This window comes from Podarcis filfolensis (genome assembly GCF_964270895.1).
Source record: "Podarcis filfolensis genome assembly, chromosome: 2".
Classification (NCBI taxonomy): domain Eukaryota; kingdom Metazoa; phylum Chordata; class Lepidosauria; order Squamata; family Lacertidae; genus Podarcis; species Podarcis filfolensis.
In genome coordinates this window covers 116,915,510-116,931,840 of record NC_139605.1, presented here as the reverse complement: position 1 = coordinate 116,931,840, position 16,331 = coordinate 116,915,510, and the positions used below count along the sequence as shown (strand labels likewise).

General features: G+C 47.2%; 1 protein-coding gene and 1 long non-coding RNA gene across 3 annotated transcripts in view; one reads left to right on the top strand and one right to left on the bottom strand.

Moving 5' to 3' along the window:
- The window catches only part of AGAP2 (ArfGAP with GTPase domain, ankyrin repeat and PH domain 2), a 111,185-nt gene that overhangs the window by 13,558 nt on the left and 81,296 nt on the right, over window positions 1-16,331 (top strand). The gene's annotated exons all lie outside the window — the stretch shown is intronic.
- Window positions 2,684-4,581, bottom strand: LOC310756013. The gene is made up of 2 exons (XR_014544643.1): window positions 4,121-4,581; window positions 2,684-2,925 (listed from the first exon to the last, which is right to left on the bottom strand). It is a non-coding gene; the product is annotated as an uncharacterized lncRNA (long non-coding RNA).

Genomic DNA, 16,331 nt, shown 5'->3' with positions numbered 1-16,331 from the left:
CATCTCGCTTTATTGGCCGTGGGAGCTGGCATACAGCTTCCGGGTCATGTGGCCAGCATGACTAAGCCGCTTCTGGCGAACCAGAGCAGCGCATGGAAACGCCATTTACCTTCCCACCAGAGCAGTACCTATTTATCTACTTGCACTTGATGTGCTTCGAACTGCTAGGTTGGCAGGAGCAGGGACCGAGCAACAGGAGCTCACCCTGTTGCGGGGATTCGAACCCCCGACCTTCTGATCGGCAAGTCCTAGGCTCTATGGTTTAACCCACAGCGCCACCCGCGTCCCTTTTAATGGTGCATTAGTGGTGGATTTATACTGGGCCGCACACATCATTCCCCTTTATCAGCTGTTCTGTGATGCTTCCCTAATGTTACAATATTGCTGCCGTCTGGAGAGATATTCTTACACTGTGGCACCACAAAAGCAGGAACAAAAAACAAAAAATCCCAGGAACATTTGTGATGTGAAAAGTTGCAGGATTTTGGCCAGAAGCTACAGGGCATGCACATACCGCAAGCAAAGCAGCATGACTGCCTCAAAGCGTTTGCAGGCACGAATTGAACTGAAAATGCAAATTGCATGTAACCACCCTGACAACACCATGAGTGCAAGTCGTGATGAATGCTTAATAAAAAGGATGCCTGCAGGGGACCACATACTTAAAACTGTGGAATTTGTATCGGCCATCAGCTCGGATGGCTTTAAAAAGGAGTCAAACAGATTCAGGGGGGGAAAGGCTATAAATGACTATCTGTCACGAACCCCTAACAGGTGCTTCACCTCCTTCATGGTATTAAGGTTGCCAACTTTTTACTTTTCACCCTGCTCCTATGCCTTTAATAGCAGCCTGATGTGTATAAATTTAAGCAACTGACGCTTTTCCTTACATGGGGATAAAGAGCTGGGGAAAGCTGCTTCCCCTACTTAATTTCTGATTACCATTCTTTTTTCATTTTTTAAGTCAGAGGAGTAAGGCTAGTTTTAAAAAAAGCTGGCAAACTTCCATTGCAATGGCTTACTTTGATTTAACTTTTCAGCACCATTCCAGGAATTCCTGCCTTGCTTGTTTAACATAAAGCAAGCATACCTATTTTTCTCTGTCAAATCCTTAAGCACATGATTGTACTTCTATGTAAAAATAGCAGGAAGTGGCTTGCTAGGCCATTATGTAGATACGGGTTAAGGGAGAAGGGCATCATGAGGCCTCAGTTTTTCAGGTTGCAACCCACAGCTGCTGAGCACTGTGGTTTTCCTGCCAGACGCAGCTTCCTGCATCGTGCACTACTGATTTGACAAGCTATCTTTTTTCCTCTCCCACCCTCAAATGTCTAAATGTAGGGTTTTCTGTGTAGAAAAAAACCCAGGTGGTCGTTCTTCATTGATTCTAGACTAGAATATTGTGTGTATGCAGTCTCTGGTAAACAACTTGAGATGCCCATCAAACACATGCCCCTCTGAAGCACTGGCGGCCCAACCTTTGGTCCTCCAAATGTTGCTCATCCCTGACCATTGGACACACCAGCTGGGGCTCATGGGAGTTGGAGTCCATTGGCATCTGGAGAGCCACAGTTTCTCCCCTCCTGCTCTAAAGGAGAACCAGGTTGAATCGGATCAAGTCATTGCTCTCAAGAAATGACTTCCATTCACTCAACCGAGCTTCCCTCTTCCCCTGGCCGCCCTATATGCTCCAGAGGGTTGAGGACAACCCCAGAGCAGATTTTGGGAGGGTACAGGGTAGGGGGGGAAGTCCCATTGTGTAAGTGGAAGTTGTCCCAAGACTACAACCCACAATCTTCAGATGGAAAAGGGAGAAGAATGTAATGCAACACCATCCTCTGTCTCTGTTCATGGTAGGCGAGTCCACTGACATCCTTCTTCAGGCTGTATTTGGCTCAGGGAAGTCTGTAGAATGTGATACTCTTAATCTTAGGGATGTGGGTTCGAGTCCTACATTGGGCAAAAGATTCTTGAATTGTAGGGGGTTGGACTAGATAACCCAGTCCAATTCTATGATGGGCGTTGCTATTCCCTCTTCCACTGCCTGTGGTGGAACTCCTTTTGTACAATCCTTTGCTAGGCCTTAAAGTCAGAGGCACCTGAACCCTGAGTTGGCTGAAAGTTTCCCCCTGTACCTGCAACTCTGTGGAACAGCAAAGAATGTTGTTTCCTTATCAATAGCTAACTGTGCCCAATATATACAGTTTCTAGAATTTGTACTGCTCTGCATAGCATGAAAGTCCTCCATGTAGGAAATATGCACAACCCATGCTGCATACCCTGAAACCAAATATGGACAGAAGGTTTATCAGCATTTACTGGATGTTCTCTGATTTGCTGTAGATTAGCAGAAGTCCTGAATCCTGATTTTTCCCTTCTAAAGTGGACGGGAGATGTGAAGGAAGCTTGTGGTGGGGCAACAGGGCAGGGGACCAAGGGTAGGGTTTTGTGTGGCAGGACTGTGAGCTCAGCTCTGATTCTGAAAACAAGTTTCTGCACTGAGCATGTTCTCAGAGGCACTCTTGTTCTGTGAATCTGTTGGCATGCTTCCCCACCCCTGCCACCTCAGTATTTTGCATTTGGTTGTGCTGGGTAGGTCTCAGGGTTCTGGTAAAAACAAAATAGATACTATAAGCCTGAAGTCTCCCCACCCTCACAAAAAAACTTGATACAAAAACAGAAGAATTGTCAGAGTTTGTTCAGTCACAATAAAAGAGGAAGTGAGAGAATGAGCAGAAGGCTAGTGAAGAACTCTCCCCTTGGCCTTCATTAAATGCTTTTTTGTGTTATTGATGGTCTGAGGAAAAGGAGAGAGAAATCTGTGTGTCTGTAGACACTAGAGTTGTCAGAATTTCTTTTAATGAAAAAAGGAGATATCTTGGAGTTATGGTATCTGCACAAGTGAGTTCTAGAAGCCAGAATGTTCTGAAACAAAAGTACGTCCAAATGTTCAGTGGCAATGCCGCTGCGTTCTAGAATAAAGAGCATTTACATAAAATAATGGACATCTGGCAACCCTGACGCAGGGCCAGGCGAATGGAACAGGAAGTGCCCACAAGAAATTACAAAGTCACCATCCCCAACTCATCAAAGCTGTAGCTAATTGGTAGTGCAATGCTGTGCATGGATATGGTCCTCTCAGGCTCAGTCTTTGGCATCGGCTGATGAATGGCTAGGAAAGACCTCTCTGCCTGCAATGTTGGGAAGCCACTCCCAGCCAGAGTATGTGGATGAAGGGTAGCCAACATGGTGCCCTGCACATGTTGTGGAATCCCAACTCCCATCATCTCTGACCATTGACCTTGCTGGCTGGGAGTGATGGGAGTCCAACAGCTTCTGTAGGGTACCACATTGGCTACCCCTGAGACAGACGATGGTCTGATTCAGTTTAAACAATCTCCTTTATTTGAAGCTCAGTCCATTTGAACAATGGAGAGCAGAAATTGAAGGGCTAGGCAGAGCAGGACTCTGAGTGGGTCTCTAGGAAGGTTACCATGCCCTTCTTCCTTGGTATGGCATTCTCTTTTGGATGTCACATTGCTTTATTGGCACCATTAGAAACATTGCCGCGTCTCCAACCCCAATGTCCAGCCTGGACACTGAGGTCCACCTCTGAGGACCTTCTGGTGGTTCCCTCACTGCGAGAAGTGAAGCTACAGGGAACCAGGGAGAGGGCTTTCTCGGCAGTGGAACCCTTCCTGTGGAACGCCCTCCCACCAGATGTCAAGGACTTTTAGAAGACATCTGAAGGCAGCCCTGTATCAGGATGTATTTAATGTTTGATGTTGTATTATAGTTTTTATATGTGTTGGAAGCTACCCAGAGTGGCTGGGGCAACCCAGCCAGATGGGCGGGGTATAAATAATAAAATTATTATAAAGCCGTGAATCAGGATAATTCTGTGTTATATGGGGTGACTGATCCCTGCTGTCTTGAGCATGCTTTACTCTAGACGTGCATTTTTATACCCATTACGTGGCTGGAGAACGGCATTGCAAAATTCGGAGGAGTGTGAATTTAGAAGGGTGGCTGTTTCAGTTCATGTACTGTTTTGGAAAGCATGAATTCGGCAGTTTTGCCTCCAGATGTGAACTGAATTGAATTCTTCCCCTGTCCATACCTGCATTACACTGATCTGGTCACCTGCCATTTCGGACATTGGCACATTTCTTGGAAGAGCCTGTCTGCCACCCTCCTTGGCAAGCATCTCCTGCCACGTCTCTTCCTGCTCCCCTTTCCCAGCCTCATGAATGGTCGTGTGACTCGGGACTCCTGCCTGCCCTTCTCTCTGTAGCTGCCACCTCACTCCACCCCTCTGCCCCCAGCTGTTCTCTAAACTCCAGGCTGACACACATGTAATGCCAGGGTGGTTTATGCTAGTTCCCTCTCCTCCCCAAGAAGTCTAGGCCACTGCGTAAGTAGCGCTTTCGCAGTGCCTGCCACCTTACAGCCAGCAGCATCACCCGTTCAACCCTGTCCTCACTGGAAGGCACACGTGTATCTCCCCCCCCCATCTTTCTCCTTGCCTGCCACCCCAGACCTTGCTGCATCTGCTGCTCTAGACAATTGCTGCCATCTCCCACATAGCAACCCAGCATTCTGCTGCCATGACAACAGGACAGCGTGGGAAGGATGGAGGGTTGCTAGGGATGCGATGTGGCACCTTTCTTGGAGTTGATTATAGCCAAAGCATAGGTGCTATAGTACCTTTAGCCCCATGGTGGTAGGACCCTCAGTTAGGACGCCCTTCAGGTGAAGCATGAAATGACTTGCATGTGCTATTTCCAGACCCCAGCAGGCTGGGTTAAGTGGATAAAATTCCAAATGCCTGTACTTTTAAGGCAAGGCAAGATTATGTGTTCTGGTCCTGTCTTCATAAGCAGGGCTGAGGCACTTCTGCCTGAGTGAAGTTAGTAGGCTGTATGTGGTCCCAGCCTGACATTTTGATATTCCAAAACTGTGCAAAACAGCACACATAGCTCAGAAGATGTACACATGCAAAAGATCCCAGGTTTGGTTTCTGGCATCTCCAGTGACAAGGGTCAAACTCTGATTGGCCAAAGTCATTTCTTTCCTGGCTCCTCCTCTGGGTGGTGCTTCCTGAATAAAAACCCTTGAACTTCCTAAAATCAATTAGTTTCCTCTCCTTCTGAGTTTGTGAGTGAGTGTTTGAGGATGTGATGGGAATATCCTGTAGACCTCTAGCAAGTCAGAGTACAAAAGTCCTGCTGTAAGGCAGCTTTCTGCATTCTAAAAGGGGGCAACTATTGTCCTTATCATTTGTATGTGAACATCCATAAGGAATATTTGTGTCTTCTGACAGCAGAGGAGAATGATGATCTTGAAGATCAGTAGGTCTGGCCAGGCCAACACCCCTCGCATATCCATTCTGATGTTCTTCCGTCTTCCAGCTATAAGATAATACATCTTCTGCACTTATATCCCTGAAACATCATGCCCTTTAGTTCATATTTCCCTTTGTGAGAATAGTTCCATATTGTCTGAGAACCTGGCTCTTGGAAGCACTATATAAAGCACATAAAGTAGGAAAATAAAGGCTGATTGTCTTAATCTGCATAATTTATTCTGAGCACTATTTCCTCTACCTCCCCTTCTAATTTGTGCAGCATGAAGACAGCTCTGGATTCTGGGATTTTGAGGGGGGGGGAGAATCCCCTCTTGCTAGCTTAGCTCTGCCCATTAGGATACCAGCCATGAAGCTGCACAAACACCATACTTTTAAAGCACTCCCCACAAGTTCTGGGAATTGGAGTTTACCTAATGTTGCCATATTTCAAAAAGTGAAAATCTGGACACACAAAAATGACATTTTTGAGGAAATTCAGCAAAATCTAGACTTGTCATGTCCTGATTTTCCTGGAAATTTCAGCGATTTCTGCCCAGACACTGCTTCCAACTGCCATATTCCAGGTATGTCCAGGAAATTCCAGACATATGGCAACCCTAAAATTACCCATCACAGAGCTACAATTGCCAACTGCTTTAGCCAACTACAGCTCTCAGGGGAAGTCAATCTGACAAGGCATTGGCTCCCTTAGAGCTGGCTCTCCCTTTTATTTATTTTATTTTTTTGCAGCCATAACCACAGAAACCATGGTTGGTTCACTAGATGGAGCTGCAAAATTTGGCTTGCCTGGCTGCATCCTGTGGCCTGCTGTGTGAGCTTCATTCCCTCCTGGTTTCATCGTCTGCTTCCATCAGATGTGCCAATGGGACACGGAAGGGAGCAGGGAGGGGAAAGAGCATGCCAGGCTGCAAAATGAATTAATCCCCCAAACAAAATAGTTCTGCAGCATGAATAGACATGGCTCTAAAAACAAGTTCAGCCAAAGCACAGGGGAAGACAGCAGGGCTTCCAAGGAGCATCTGAAGCCAACTCACTTGACTTGGCTTGTCCCCCACCTCATGGCTGCCTTTTGGTGTGAGGTTTCCTTTGGGCAGTCTGCATTATGGGAAGAGGTACGGCTGGCTGAGCTGCACAGCAGAGCAGGCAGTTGGATAGAGAAGGCGAACTGAAGGGGGGAAAGTGGCTTAGAGTGGCATGGCTTGGCTAATAGACGTGAAAATGTGGAATTGCAGGGGAGCCCTATTCTGTCAGGGCTGAGCTGGGGCCATGAGCAACCCCATATAAATCCAGGCCTGAAGGCAGACCCTCCAGGTGCCCGTTTTGCAGGAGCAGTCCCGGATTAACAGAAGCCGCCCCGGTTTCTGATTTGATCCTGGAATGTCCGCTTTTCCTTAGGACGTCCCTATTTTCATCAGTGAAATGTTGGAGGTGAAATGTCCCCCCAAGCCAAGGAGATAAGCAACTATACAACCTTTAGAAGACATCTGAAGGCAGCCCTGTAGCAGGCATGTCCAAAGTCCATTTTGGGAGCCTAATTCGGTCCCTGCTGGTTGGTTTAATCTGACCCCTGTGGCAGTTTCTTTCCTGGGGAAAAGTAACAAAAATAGCTCAACAACTTCAATCCTAAAAAAAAAAAAAAGGCAACAACTTTGGTCATGGCCCTTCACTTCATCAAATCTGGCCCACTGTGAGGGAAGGGTTGTTTTTTTTTATGTTTAGTGTTTGGGGTTTTTTTTACGTTTTTATATATGTTGGAAGCTGCCCAGAGTGGCTGGGGCAACCCAAGCCCAATAATGAAATTGTTGCTGTTGTTGTGGAATAGGAAGTCACTACGATGGACAAGTCACCATCTTAATTCCCATATACGGATGGGAATAGGAAAGGCTGTTTGTGAGGAAGGCTGAATAAAATACTCCATAGAGGAAGGATTATAAAACACACTGGTGTATAAAAAATGCTGTCTATGCTTCATGAATAATGCTAACCCCTATTGTGACGTCATTGTGGTTGGTGATGTCACAGACAAGGGGCAGTGACTTCAGGTGTGACTTGATGTCCAAGCCCAGTGGGCCAACACAGATGAGGGAAGTGGAGGTGCGAAGGACTGCTGTGCTGTTTTAAGGACTGCTTCCCAGGATTGCAAGTGAGTCAGACACACAGCCTTTTCCCCATAATGTTCCAGCCCCTTTAAGGACATCCTTGTCTTGTGTGTGTGGGGGCGAGGACTGTACTTTGCTGCTGTCCTTCCACATGGCAGGGCGGAGAAAGGGAGGGAGGGAGAAGGAGGGAGGGGAAAGGGACAAGTGCGTTGCAAAGCGTGACTGAGAGAGTTGCATCCCACACAACTCGCTGCTCTGCTTGTCAAAACCTGGCAGGCTGTTTGGGGAATCAGCCCCTTGGAGAAGCTGAAATGGAGGGGGGTTGGGGTGGAGAGAGCAGGGAAGAGAATGAAACCCCTGCGGCTGTTCCTGGGAGAGGATTAATTTGGCAAAAAAGCCAGGTATTGCCCATGAGGCAGGGTAAGGAGCCTCTTCTTCAGGTGGCAGATCTGGGGGGTGCCATGGAAAAGCAGCAAAATTACAAATTACTGAAATCTATTTTGAGAATTTTTACTATGATGGGGGTGCTGTGTGGATTTTGCACCTCAGGCATCCCAACATCTTGGATCATCACTGGTCTGGGGATATATATATATACTAGTGCCTGATAACTGCAACAAACATTATCTCAATAATCCTTGCAACAAGCCTATAAGGTAGGGCAGTATTATCATTTCTGTGTGTAGATGTTGGGATGTAGGAAGGCATCGTTTTCTGTTCTGCCCTGTATCAGATTCATAAAGCACTGTTTGCCTTCCACTGCAGTTCATCTTCCACCGAAAACTACGTTGCTCGTCTCTGCCCACAGTGGCGAGATTACATAATTTATGTAATTAGTTATGTAAGTTACATTTTCATTACGCTCTTCTGCCCCACTGATTTCATTGCAAAGGAGGGGAAACATAATCCGTTATGCATTGTTTGCAGGCTGAAAGCAACAACAGTAAATACCAATCGTATTCACTGGACTGATTTACATTCCAGACATGAGACAAATAAGTGAACCCTGGCAATTTCCACTCCCGTCTATGTTTTAATCAGAATTCTGTAACATCCTTAGCTGAAAGTGATGAGGCAATTCTGGCAGGCCTAAGGCTACCTAGTCAGCTCATGACTGATGTATATTGGAGTCAGGATCCTCCCCAGCCCTTAGCTATTATGCTACACCAGATCTCAGCTGCAAGGCTGTACTATCAAGTTCAAACTTCACCACAGCCAGGAACTCAGTAGGTGACACCAGACAAGCCATTATTCACCCTCAACTCCACCCTGTCCTGTCTGTGGGAATAATCATGACTTTCCTTGTAACAGGAATGGGGAGCCTTTGGTCCTCCAAATTATTTTGGGCTCTCATAAGGCTCAAAAAGCATGGGCCAAGGATGATGGGAGTTGTAGTACAACAAGATTTGGGAGCCCCAAGTTTCCCATCTCTGCCTTACCATGGTTGTACGAGTTTCTGAAAGGATGTTTGTGAAGCCCTTTAAGTACTTAGGGGGGCTAGTTCTAGATAAAGGCAATTAACATGGGTTAATTGTTCTCCATCTACCTGGAATATTCCCATTTATTTCTCCCACTCATCCAATGTGCATTCGTATTGTGGGAATTCAAATCTTTGTTAATGATTCTGAACGTGAGGGGGAAACACACACACACACACACACTGCTTTTCAGTAGGGGCAGTTTACCCATGAAATAGGGAATGGTTGTTATTCTGAATTAATGTGGAGTACACAGTAGCAGAGACATCACCTTGCCAACAAAGGTCCGTATAGTTAAAGCCATGGTTTTCCCAGTAGTGATGTATGGAAGTGAGAGCTGGACCATAAAGAAGGCTGATCGCCGAAGAATGGATGCTTTTGAATTATGGTGCTGGAGGAGACTCTTGAGAGTCCCATGGACTGCAAGAAGATCAAACCTATCCATTCTTAAGGAAATCAGCCCTGAGTGCTCACTGGAAGGACAGATCCTGAAGCTGAGGCTCCAATACTTTGGCCACCTCATGAGAAGAGAAGACTCCCTGGAAAAGACCCTGATGGTGGGAAAGATGGAGGGCACAAGGAGAAGGGGACGACAGAGGACGAGATGGCTGGACAGTGTTCTCGAAGATACCAGCATGAGTTTGACCAAACTGCAGGAGGCAGTGGAAGACAGGAGTGCCTGGCGTGCTCTGCTCCATGGGGTCACGAAGAGTCGGACACGACTAAACGACTAAACAACAACAACACAATACAGGTGTATAGGATGCATGCTCTTCATCCTCATGCTCCCTGCAGCCAGAGCGTGTGTTGCTTCCTGTGTGTGTTGTTGACAATTAGATGGCTGTTCCTTGGCTTGCTGGATGAGTTCAGTTGCCTGCCAAACGCATTGGTGTCAATTCACATATATTGCAAATATATTTGCAAAATTTCAAATCTACCTGAAAAGTTCTGATTAACGTATGGCGGTGCTTGTTTTTGTGGCTGGTTTTTATTTTGGTTTTAACTATATTATTTGTGCCATTGTAACCCACCCTGTTGTGTTATGGAAAAGGGCAAGGCCGGCCCACCCATGAGGCAGACTGAGGTAGCTGCCTCAAGCAGCAGAATCCGTCAGGGTAGTGCTCTTGTGGGTAGCCTGCCGCCGCCGCCACCACCACTAGAGAAGCAAGGAGAAGTGGTGGTAGCAGGAGAATGGGCAGGGGTGGCACCTTCTTATTTCACCTAAGGTGGTGACATGGGATGGGCTGCCTCTTTTTGAATGGCATCTAATCTAACAGTGTTGTTATTATTCATAGAATCATAGAAATTTAGAGATGGAAGGGACCCCAACGGTCGTCCAGTCCAAACCCCTGCAAGGAATGCAGGAATCTCAGCTAAAGCATCCATGACAGACAATGTCTAGGTGGAGAGTTTCTCTTCAAAAGGGGCCAACCCCAGTCCCAGAGAGTCTGCCTGCTCACATCTGTCTATAAGGTTGCACAGCAAGAATTTCCATACCTTTCACCGTTCCTAGAGAATCAGCCATACCATGGTGGAATGTGAGTCATGGACAGCTTACACGTGGTTTTTCTCTTGAACCTGCAGGCTGTTTGGCAAGGAAAGTAAATCTGTGTGTGTTCAAAGTAACTTCCCTTTCCATGGTTACCACAAATACCAGCCCAAATGCTTCAGAGATGAGGCAAGGCTTCTGGGTGTGTCTTTTACTCAAACATCAGAATCTGCACTCTCTGTCTCCGCAGCAAATTAAACCCTGCTTCAAAACTCCCTCCCAGTCTCTGTTTGCGAGAACTTGCGACTTTGCCAGTTCTCCTAAAGCGGCTCAGGGTGGGCAGAGGGAGCAGCATGCACCCAGAAAAATGCGCCCGGGGTGAAGCCAACCAGTTCTAGCTTTGTCCCCACCCTCCTCTTTGCCGAGTTGTAGAAGGTCAACACTGAGGATGGAGGAAGCTGCCCCGGGCAGTGCCTCCCCCTGGACCAGTTGTATGTAAGGAGGCAGGCAGGTTGGGCCTGGTTGAGGGCAAGCAGTGCCCTGCCCACCCTAATGGACCTGCCTCTGAGGCTGGAAAGTCTCTCCAGAAGGGTGCAGGGCCAGCCTGCCGAGCAGTGTGGGTTGGGGGAGGCTGGGGCTGGCATGGGAGAGGGAACTCTTCCAGAATCAAGCAAGCAGACCTCTGATGAGAGTTGTAGTCCAAAACAGCTGAAGAGCACCAAGTCGGTGAAGTCTGCTTTGCATTCATGGTGGTTTTCCATTTTGCTTTTGGATAGTTTGGTACTGAGATAGACATGGTTGTATTTTCCGTTTTAATTTACTGTATGTGGCTCTTCCTCCAAGGAGCTGAAGAGCAGTTCACATGTTCTTTGCAAACAGTCTTCTTAATGCAGATCCTTAGCTTCTAATGCGGCTCCTTAACTTCAGCCGTTGAAGCTTATCAGATGCCTTCAGGCCGTCTTCTGGGTTTCAAGCTTCCATAGCTGATGGCTAATTCTACCCTGGGCATTTCTTCACAGGGGGACCCTTTTTCTGGGCTCTAGCGGGGGTTGGAAAAAGATGATGAAGCCAGCAGGAAGCTGGGACAATGTGGGTGCGTCGCTATGGAGACGCCAGCAGCACTATCACTGTGATGCAGGGTGCCATTCCTCAACCATCCTCCTAGTATGGCATGTTCCTGCATTGCTGAATATTGCGGGAGATCAGTGTCTAAAGGAGACAAATGGAAGAACTGGGCTATTCCTCTGTGCGTTCCTCTGCCGAAAGAGAGTTGGAAATGGAAGAAAGAACATCGTCTAAGGGTTGATACATGACCAGCTCATGCAATGGCACCCATATAAATGGCAGTATTGGGAGAGGACGTGGCATGTATATCATGACTTGCTATATGTATTCAGAATCCTGATTTTGCAACATGCAGGTGCAAATAATGGTACTGGATGCAGAGTTCAGCATCCACAATGCTGTAAGCTTTCATAAATTCCCAGTGCTTAAGGGGGTGAGGTTAGTGTGAAAGTTGAATTGTGAGAAACCAGGAAAGGTGAGGGCAGGACAGCCCTCTGTTATTGCCCTGTGGACATCTCTGCCCTTCACTATGGTTAAATAAGCCAAACAAGTTGTGCCAAATAAGTGTGTTAATTTTGTGTGCTTTATACTGGTTGCACAATTCAGCTTTTCTTGATGCAGGCTGTTTAAACACCAGAGCAGGTTGCACAGGTCCATTTTATTCAGGTGCACTTTTGTGCATGCTCATCCGCACACAAGCACTTTCATTCAACTCTTTCTCTGCATTTCCCTTCCAGACTTTAATGGGTGGTGCTTGATTTTCACTTTGTCTTGGTGTCCACTCCCCTTAACTAATACTTCCCCAGCCTCCACGAGTTTCTGGAAACCTGAGGTCCATTGTGAGCATGCGCCCAGGTATTTATCTACATGTCTGCAAGGTCAAATTTTTAAAAATTATTTTTGAGAAACACGTTTATTGATATATCAGACTTGCAAAAAGCAGCAGAACATAGGTCAACAATGTGGCCCCCACAGACACACATGAGCCCTCAGAGTAAGTAAATTTTTATTTATACCCCGCTCTCCCCGGCCAAGACCGGGCCCAGGGCGGCTAACATCAAATATCAAATACATTAAAACACAAACAATTGATTAAAATACAGCTTAAAAATTAGAATCAGGATAAAATCAAATGATTGCCCACGAATTACAACCATAGGGGTTGGTCCCACATGAGCCGATAAAAAGGCCAAAGAGGTAACTTACAGGGTCCCATAGAGGGGTGGGGGTCAAACTGGGCCCGGACCGAAGGCCAGGTGGAACAACTCCATCTTGCAGGCCCGCGGAAAGATGTCAAGTCCCGCAGGGCCCTGGTCTCCTGCAATAGAGTGTTCCACCAGGCTGGGGCCAGAGCCGAAAAGGCCTTGGCCCTGGTTGAGGCCAGTTTAACCTCCTTGTGGCCTGGGACCTCCGAGATATTATTATTTGCAGACTGTAAGGTCCTCCGCGGGGCATACCAGGAGGGGTGGTCCCGAGGCTACGAGGGTCCTAGGCCGTATAGGGCTTTAAAGGTTAAAACAAGCACCTTAAACCTGACCCTGTACTCCACCGGGAGCAAGTGCAGTGGATGAATGTGGTCCCGCGGCAAGGACCCCGTAAGGAGCCTCGCAGCGGCATTCTGCACCTGCTGGAGTTTCTGGGTCAGCTTCAAGGGCAGCCCCGCCTTTCCTGACACCTGCAGGGACCTGTCCCCCTGCCTTTCCCTCTGCTGAACATAACCTCTTTTGGCCAACATAAGACTTTTGTTCTCCAGTATAACAAAATAGTTTCAAGCCTAATTGCAGCCTGGGGTGATATGGGGTTGCAGCTGAGGTGGGGAGTGTTGGGTGCACATGTGGTGTCCACATCAGTATCTCCGGCTTGCAGATATCTTCACGGGCCCACAAAGGTTGTATGTGGAAAGATCTTGGCCACTTGGGTGAGCAACGCTAGATAATACGGTGCTGTGTTAAGTGCTGTGTGGATCTTCCATTTTAAATCCAGATGGTTGCAGAAAAGCAACGCCTCCTCAGTGCTAAAGGGCTCTGAGCATTGAAGCAACGTATGCTTTGCAGTCAAGCATGTTGAAGATATAAGCATGCGAGGGGATTTAAGAGCAGCTTCTCCCTACAAAGAGAGGTTGCCGCTGCTGCTCTCATCATACCCAGCCCCCTGTTTTGCAGGTTTCTGATCAGCTTGTGCACGGCAACAGTTTTTAAAGGGGAGCTGGCAACACCAAAGGATTAAGACTGTCCTTATAGGCAGATTACTCTTGGCACCGTCTGTTGTGTGTACACATGAAACACAACGGTGGATCTGGGTGTTAGGAGTATAGGCCAAGGAGTAACATGTCTTTGCACTGCACATTTCCTTAGCCACTGCAATGCACCTTCAGTCCTTTCCCTTCAACTCTAAACATTCCTAAATAGCCACCCCAGCGTGCCATTTAGCTCCCCTCTCTGCCACAGTCCTTGTCAAATAATTCCCAAATCTGCAAAACATGACTATTTGAAACAAACAAACCGCAATGTTTGGTATGAATGTAACGCAGAATGCAGATTTTTCTCATTTGCAAAATGTCCAATGTTAGGGTCAGAAATCCGGTCCTGCAACTGCAAGATGGGCTTGCAGAGCAAGCAGAATGATTGGCGTGTAGCCTAGCCTGGGGAGAGGGGAGCAGGAGGAATGTTTCTATTTTATACACAGTTGCACTGCCTCCTAATTCCATTGTGCTGGCTGTATGTGTGTGTGAATGTTCAGAAGATGAGTGAGGGAGGCATGGAGCTATAAATAGTATATTCAAAGAGGAGTTTCTTTTTTTAAAAAAGCTGCTTGGTTTGTTGGGAAAGGGGGAGGTGAAGGGTTAAAGGGATAATTTGCACCCATATCTCCCAGTAGGATTAGAGATCAGTCATATTAAAGAGAAAAGAACCTTCCATTCCGTCAGAAAGAAAATGGAGAGTACAAGTTGGAACACCTACAAAAACCATAAGAAAGCTCACTAGCTTGCTTCCATTTTGACTAGTGGCCGCCTGAGAGCCCATTTCATTCTTCCTGGGTGCCCTGTTCCTGCTGTCTTGCTTTCACCCTTTGGGGAAGAAAATGTTTCCCTTTGCAAGGTGCCTGAGTGACAAGGAGGTGATGCTGGTGATTACATCCCAGAACAATTTGCTCTGCAATGATTTTCTGTGGCTACAGCATGCGTGTTCTGTTCCACTACGAAGTCAGTAGCTTGCCAGCGCCAGCATTTTCCCTCTGGCTTTTGGCAAACATTCGCATTCCCTGCTTTAATTTGAGCCCTGAATCATTCATATCTCCATGACGCTGGTAAGTGTCTTGATAGTGCATCTGCACACCCGTCCTTGCTGGTATATAGATATGTGGCTTGAGAGGCAGCGACAGGATGGAGGAAAGTCAGCTCCTAGTCAGGAGTTGCATTGCAGCGGCATCGTGAGTCAGGGGCTGAGGGAAATTAGCAGATGTAGCGACAAGAACCCACCTCTAGAATGACATGCCGACCGGCACTTGAGAAATGAAGTGAACCAGCTGTGCCTGTGCTTTATATAAAGGCTGATTCACGCAACTTGAGGGGAAGGGGGACTGGTTCAGTCCCTGATAGCAGCTCTCCGGGGCTGGCTGGGAAAATTCTCTGCCTGACAACACGGCTGCCAGTGCTGACAATACTGAGCAAGATGACCAATGGTCAGATGTGGAATAAGGCAGTTTCCTAGTGGGGAGCATCTGTGTGACTGGCCCTGCAAGTGCTTGGAAGGAGACAGCCAGGGCCAACCTGAGACATTTTGTTGCCTGAGGCATTGTGCCCAAGGCCAACCAAGTGATTTCGGCACCTGGGGTGGGAAACCCCGTGAGTCCCTCTCCCTGGGAGTGAAAACACAATCGTAATTTGTTAAGTACCATATTTTTTGCTCTATAAGACTCACTTTTACCCTCCTAAAAAGTAATGGGAAATGTGTGTGCGTCTTATGGAGCGAATGCAGGCTGCACAGCTATCCCAGAAGCCAGAACAGCAAGAGGGATTGCTGCTTTCACTGCGCAGCGATCCCTCTTGCTGTTCTGGCTTCTGAGATTCAGAATATTCTTTTTCTTGTTTTCCTCCTCCAAAAACTAGGTGCGTCTTGTGGTCTGGTGCATCTTATAGAGCAAAAAATATGGTAATTAAGAGTTTGCTTTGTTTTCACAAAACCCCAAACCAATAGCTTGAAGCAACTACCTTATGCTGTCTGGCGATAGGGCCAACCCTGGAGACAGCTCAAAATCATGGTGCCACTTCCAGGTTCAACCCAACGTGCCAACGTTTTTCCAGAACATGGTGTAATGTGTTATATTACTATTTGGGTTTCCTGTAGCACTTACTAAATGTGGATTATTATCCCCAAAGCGACAGTGAGCAAGCCAAGCAAGCTATGCTTATGAAGCCTATGGGCTGCTTCATACATCATGTTCTCCAGGACTGAACAAAACATTCTGTGGCAGATCCTAGTCTAGGAACCTGGGTTGATGCAGAGCAGAAGGAGAACTTTTTTTTGGGGGGGGGAGTGGGGACTCCCTCAATTTGGAATGGAGAAGCAGCAGCGGGAGAGGATGATTAACCCTTTCCTACCTGCCATTTCTCTCCTGCTCTTCCTCAGCTGTATTTCTGCCAGTTGTAGCTAACATAGATCTGGGAACTCTAGTTGGGGGAAACAGTGTGGAGGAAAAGAGCAGGCCTAGGATGGGTTCTCCTTTCTAAACTGCCATCTCTGACACTTTACAGGTGATCAGCAGTAACCCTGGTCGGCCACCAAATTTCTAGTTCACCCAAACACAAAGGAATGAGGCAAGCACATTTTGCC